Source organism: Tachysurus fulvidraco, chromosome 25 (assembly GCF_022655615.1).
Source record: "Tachysurus fulvidraco isolate hzauxx_2018 chromosome 25, HZAU_PFXX_2.0, whole genome shotgun sequence".
Classification (NCBI taxonomy): Eukaryota; Metazoa; Chordata; class Actinopteri; order Siluriformes; family Bagridae; genus Tachysurus; species Tachysurus fulvidraco.
In genome coordinates this window covers 10,062,528-10,069,921 of record NC_062542.1, presented here as the reverse complement: position 1 = coordinate 10,069,921, position 7,394 = coordinate 10,062,528, and positions in this window count along the sequence as shown.

Below are 7,394 nucleotides of genomic sequence, written 5' to 3'. Positions count from 1 at the left end.
GAGCCACTCTCACGCCTTATCTCTGCTGCGGAAGACGTGCAGTGGGGCCGATGTTCTCAGAAAATGAACTGTCGCGGCATCGCTCAGATGTGCACCCTCAAATACACACCTTCACATAAACACTCTAATTTCACACTTACAACTCTGCCTCACTCTCTCTTTCCATCAAATTCAGACACATTCCCATTCTGTCACAGACACAGACACAAATATATAGCATTATATTTGGTGTTTGCACACACCTTGTTGCCTCCGGAGGGGCAATTATCGATGCTCATAGCCTGTCCAAGGTGTCTGCATACACTCGCCTCTCTGGCCCTGTCCATCTCCTGTCCCCGTCATTAGAGGTGAAAATGTCTGACGTTGATGACTGAGACAAGAGAGGCCATCGTTCTTCGCTCCATTTAGCTTTAGCAGCTAGCGTGGAGGCAGGACGTCAAGAAGGGCTGCACAAAGGTGCCAAAACAGGTTACAACTTAAAACAATCAGACGATTAGTTCTTTAGAGACTTTGAGAAATCTGTTTCATTTATATTTATTCATTCAGCTTTTATCCCAAGTAAATCAAGCATCTTGGAAACTACTTGAGTCTTGCCGAAGAATCCAACTTTAAGCTCCATTCATTCTTTGGCTTAATTCGATTCAATTCAGTTTATTTGTAGAGCGCTTTTAACAATTCACATTGTCTCAAAGCTTTACATAAGTATGGAAACAGAACAAAGTTTAAGGTTTAAAATTAAGGTACTATTTATCTCTAACAATTTTCCCTAACTCACGAACATTTTCCAAAATGATTCAATTTCACGTGCAGATTTTATGTCAAAGTAAATAATTAACTGGCTGATATAACGTACAACACAAGGTGTTTGCGGCCTTAGTTTATTCCTTGACTCTATCAAGACAATAAATCTGATGATTAATTTGTTTTGATGCAAATAAATGTGAGTTAAAACTTTTGGATTTGACTTAAGACATTGCAAAGGTTCAGTGTGAGACAAGAGCTTGTGTTCAAATGATACAATCCACCGCTGGAAAGGAGAATGACTCTGAACTGCAGACATATTTACATTAAGAAACAGGACAAAACATTTAAGGTTTTATTTATAAGTCAGAAAAATTTTTTTGCTTGCACAAAGAAAGTGTTGCGAGACAGAATAATATTTTAGGAGACTCACTGAATCTCATTAAAGCTACAAATTTAAGTCACACTCCATGTTGTGGCATGATGTTAAATTACAATTTTAAAAAATATATCATTTAACTATACAGGAAGGAAAGGGACAAAATATCAAGAACATATATTTTTTTTTATTTAGATCAGTGTCAGAACAGAATGATTCTAATGAATAAAGTGCAGTCTATAATTATGTGCAATTATAGTACACAAAGCCAGGTAAAGTCATAGATGTTGTGCAGACAAGTCCAGAAAAGTTCAAGTTCTATATGTGCATCTATAAGTTTTCAATACTAAGCTAGCGCTTGCTAAATTATGTTTGCACCTGAATAAACTGATCTGCTGGAGCTCCTGGAAGCCATAAATCTGCTAGATAAATTCAGGATTTGTGCCCCATAAATTTTTATTAGTAAAAAAAAATCAAAATCAGATGCTTTACACAAAATGTTAAGTAATGTCACATGTTTTATATGATTACAATGTTATAATGATCCTCAGGCTGTGAACACATGGAGGTCTGGCATTTCCAGGACCCCTGCAGGCCGGGCTGAAACCCTTAGCCACTCGAAAGAAAATGGCTGCTGAGAAGGGGGTGCAACTATAGAGACGAATCACGAGGAGATGTGTCAACAGGCCAATAATGATAGCTGATGTGACCTGAAAGACCTTTCATGTTGTCGCTCTTTGTTTTTCATGTTTATCTCTATCTTTCTTTGCAGTCTAACCTGCCTGAGTTGCACTTGAAAAGTTAATAAGGGGTAAGCTAAAACAGAGGACAAGGTGTGTCGTCTGTAAACACGCACACACACGCACACACACACACACACACACACATCACTTCAACCTCTATTTCAGTGGCCAAGCCACTCTTCCCTCCAAACTTACCCTTACATTTTTTAAAAAGTAGATAGCAAGAAGACACAGAGAGAGAGAGAGAGAGAGAGAGAGAGAGAGAGAGAGAGAGAGAGAGAGAGTTCCTTCTGTTAGTCGCCAAGGTGCTCTCTAGTCCATTGTGTGGTGCGCTGTCAGGTTAAATTAGGGAGTACAGGCTCTGTGAGTGTAAAAAAATCAATACTTGATGGAAGATTGCTCCCCTGAAAATCTGTTTTGATTCCAGGTTTAATTCTTGACCAAAGGCTCTGGCGAAATGACATGCCATTAGGGCCGAAAATGAACACATTCGGCAGTGGAAATTGGATGGAAATGTGTCAGGTGATTGGCCCTGGCTTCTTGTTTTTGCTCTTCCCACTGTGAGACAGTGTGTGATGGGGAAAGAGTGTGCCACTGGAGTGAAGCAAAAGCCTCAGAGCCTCTAGATTCTCCACCTCAGCCCTCCTGAGTACTCTCCATGCTATTGTTGTCCAGCTTGTGCAAATGCACTACAGCTCAGCCAAAATGCATTTGTCCGTCATCCGCGTCTCCTGTGTGCTCCCTTGAAGCGTGGGATGAAGAATAGCCTTTCCTAAAAACAAAGCAGGGACCTCTTTTGTTTGTCTCCAAGGTGCAGTGGAAAGAAAGGGGACATGCAATATTGATAAGAGAAATAATGTGTTTTTTCATCAGAAATTCCTGAAGAAGTTCCATCATCTGTGTGCATCAAATAAAAACAAGTCTGGATGTTAGACTTACAATTATTTTGTTCCTCCATTTTAATACATGTAATAATATCAAACAATAACATGACTAAGATTACTATGATTCAGGTGGCCTGTTAAGGATTACATAATAGTAATGTATTGTCCTGTAGATAATGAATTAATAATTAAGTGGCTCTTCATTAAGCCTTCATTACTATTGAGTAATAATTTTAAATATTCAGCAGATAGTGGCCTCACCATCACCTGCTTATTATACAGCAGTTAGTTTTGATCTATTTGGTCTATTTGGTATAACAGCACTGGTATATTTCACTGTTTAATTCAATTTGTATTTATTTCTATAGTGCTGTTAAGAATTATATTTATAGTAATCAAAAATTCAAAATAAAAATAATACAGTTGAAAATTTTAGTTTCGATTTATCCCTGTGGCAAGGAAAAACTGATAAGGGAGAAACCTTGAGAAGGAGCAGACACAAAAGGCCACCCATCTGTGTGAAACCGGAGGGTGTGATTATAAATAATGTCCTGTCTATAGCTGTATATAGTCAAGTGGAATTGTACAACCAGGAGCTTTTGAGCAGCTGAGCTCAGCGGTAGCTCAGTGGTTAAGGTGTTGTACTACTAATCAGAAGATTGTGACTTTAAATCCAAGGAGCACGGGCCCTTGAACAAGGACCCCTTAACCCTCAACTGCTCAGCTGCATAAATGAGATAAATGTTTCTCTGGATAAGGGCATGTGCCAAATCACGTAAATGTAAACCTCTAAGTAGGAGCATCAGCTGAATTCATTATAGTTTTAACAAGAGACTCGAACACATTGTTCACATCATTCTGCTGGTCTGTGAATGTCACATCAAAAATTTATATTCTAGCAATAGATCATTACACTAAAACTATTACTACACTTATTGACTGTCAGGTTGTGCGTTGGCATGGCAACATGCTAGACTCTGTCCAGCTGTGGTTTCTTTGGGAACTGTTTTGGGAAAATATTTACCTATATTGTGCCTAAAATGTCAGCTTTCTTAATATTCATTACTTGTTTTGTCATACTCTTGTTCAAAAGCAAAATCACACTCATGTTTAAACTGTTGTAACGACCCGTGACTTCACCTTCATGCAGATATTCAATACAACTGCACTCTAGCTTGTGCAATAAAGTTTAAAGATATTATATGCCTTTAAGCTAACTGTTGTTGATAATAAATAATAAGCTAATAAACAGATTTGATCCTAAACAATAAGCTAAAACTAAAACCTTGACATTAGTTACAATGCTAGTTGTGTGAATTAAGCTCATGATATATTCATCAGGATTATACAATGTCAAAATGATAGCAGATTACAGCTTGGGTTCAGATTTATTTCATTTATATATTTATTTAACTTTACTAACGTTACTGTTGCTATACCAAACTCATAAAATAATTGATATCAAGTGCCTTTTGTACTTGAATAATTTCTAACAAATCAAGCTCTTTTTTTTCCCTGTTTCTTCTTATCCATTTTGCCTTCCACGTTTAAACTGCATTTCTGACACAATGATATGGAATCTGCTTTCCAGCATGGATAAATGTAGCTTTCTGAAAATGTTGGCCCATAATTATCATGAGCTTTCCACAGTTCAAAAAAATATATACAAATAAATCCAGATCGTACTGTTATATGTCGTATGGAATATATGGATCTTGCAGTGGGATGTGAAAGAAAGCATATTTAATGTTCATGTTGTTACCACGACTGAAAAATCTAGTATGGGCAAAACATGAAAACAATATTTTTAAAATGTCTCATGTTAGTGAGCTTAAATATTACTATAATGAGTCACTGGCATCTCTAAAAATAAAATAATAATTAAAAGAAAAAAAGCTGCTTTCTGAAAAAAGCTTTTATTTATCCAGAGATAAATGCACAGTATTCTCCGAGATGAAAAATGGCAACGGAATGAGCCAGGTGGCATGATTAAAAAGTGCACACCTGCAAAATATTTTTGCCATCAGGACGATGAAGATTAATGAGGCGTATTCATTAATTTCATTACAAAGGTCACAGATGTGTTTAAGCGTGCCTTTGTCAACAGTTCACACACCGAACCAAAGTGTGACATATTTGATGAGCTTGTAAATAAAATGAACTAAATTAATCATATAACTGACTGAATTCTAGCCTTTAGATCAAGCTTGGCTAGTAAAGCTAATTAAAGTGATGTAAACTTGTAACTTAAATCTTTTGCAAATGGTTTAATGTTAGACAAATTATACTAATACAGTAGTTATATAGTGCACATGATCAGCCATAACATTAAAACCATTGAGAGGTGAAGTGATTAACATTGATTACAATGACTCCTGTCATGGAGTGGCATAGAGTAAGCAGCAAATGAGTGATTAACTCTCAGTTGTTAAAGTTAATGTGTTGAAAAAAAAAAGTGTGAGGATCTGAAACACTTTTTCAAAATTGTGTTTTCTTTTGTGGACAGAGGGGTTTGTGTACATCGCTTACCTGAGGAAGAAATGCCACAAATGCACTATGGGAAGAAGGCAAGCCGACAGAGGCAGTGTGAAATGTTCTGCTATGAAACCTTGGATCATAGCGTTAAAGTGACACATACCATGACACATACCACCTACCTAAACATTATTACAGACCAGATAAAAAGCCTTCACGGCAACTGTATTCCCTATTGGCAATTGTTCAGGAATGGTTTGAGCAAAAAGAGTTCCAGAACAAAGAGTTCAAGGTGTTGACTTGATCTCCAGATGCCTGAGATCTCAATCTGTTCAAGCATTCGAGCATCTGAGAGACATGCAGGACAAATAGGTTTGATCCATGGAGGCCAAAACATTTTTGAGGACTTAAAGTATCTGCAATTAACATCTTGGTGCGCACGTACACACACACACACACACACACACACACACACACACACACACACACACACACACACACACACACACACACACACACACACACACACCATATATATAAGGTGAAAACTGAGTTTGTTTATTTAGAATTTTGCATTGAAATTAGAATATAACCTAAATATAATATGCAATAAAGCCCTTGCATTTATAAATACCCTGCAATAATAATTTAGAAGTACTCAGCATGCTTGAGACCAGTATTGGCATGGCACTAATAACTGACAGAGCTGCACTGATTAATGCTAGTGTATGTTTTTTTGTTGTGGTAAGTCGTCTAAACGGCCAAGATGCTGAAAACCTGAAAGCTCCATATAGGACAGCAGTCGCTTACTACATCAAGTCAACGTCATTTGTGCGCCATCTAGTGGACAAAGACTTATAGCAGCCTTTAAGTTAGTGATGTCTATTACCATGCACATAATGTTGTTATGCTCATATACAGTAACTCAGCTTCATTCACAAGGCAGTATGAGATCAGATGCACAAAAGTATCTCAGTTTTGTTCACCATGAGAAACTCACCTGTTAGGGCTGAGAGCATGCTGCAGAGGAAACACATTCGAGGCAGAGTATTTACCCAGGAGTGGCATCTATACCCAGTTTTTATGTTTTACAAGACACATTTAAACCTCTTTGCTGATGCCAAATTTACTCATTGATTTTCATTTATCAGTCTTTTAGTCAATTTGTGTGTAAATTTCTTCCTCCTCATGTGAGTTTGTTTATCACCAATATATAGTGTAAAGTCCATTCTCAGTTGCTCATTTGCATTTAGTGTCAAGTGCACAGAGGACTGGAACAAAGAAATGACTACAAAATAATGAAAGAAAAAGCTAATCGAGGTGATCGAGGACACCAAGCACATCACACAGGGAAACTGCTATTAAGTGTGATGTGGTGCGTCTAAAGTGTTGCACAACATTAAACTAAAGATGCAATGGAAAATGGGACCAATTTATAAACCTTTTTCATCCTCACATAAAATCATACAGGCCTTTAAACATCCTTAATGCTGTGTGTTAAATTTCCCATAAACTAAGTCTTTTGTGGATAGTTTATTACATTCCCAGCATTTTAACACATGCCCTTATTCAGAGCAACTTACATCATTTATATAACTGAGCAACTGAGGGTTAAGGGCCTTGCTCAAGGACCCAACTGTGGCAGCTTGGTGGACCCAGGATTGAACTCAAAACCTTCCAAATGGTAGCCCAACACCTTAACCACCAGGCTACCACATGCTATGTACAGGTTCTTTACTTGTACAATGACATTTCTCCTAGTTGAATGACTTGTTTTTCTCAACCTGTGGTGTTATTTTGACTTGCTGTGTTTATTCATTAACAAATGTCAATCATTGTACCATTAATTGTGTTTTAGTTGGGGGTTTGTGCAATTAGCACAGCTTTTTAAAGTAATGAAAGCACCTTTCTACACCATAGTCCCACAGGAGCCCTAATGCTACTTGAGTTCCTTATGATGTCTCCTTATGAGCTCATTCAGGATGCTGAACTGAAACAGGTGTCTCTAAAGAGGTTTCTTTTCTATTGTCCAATTAAACAAAAGAGTAGGATCCCCCCATCCCAAAATAATAATAATAATAATAATAATAATAATAATAATAATAATAATAATAATAATAATAATAATAATAATCGGGGAGTTGTTGTGTTTGTTGGTAAGGGTCACTGACC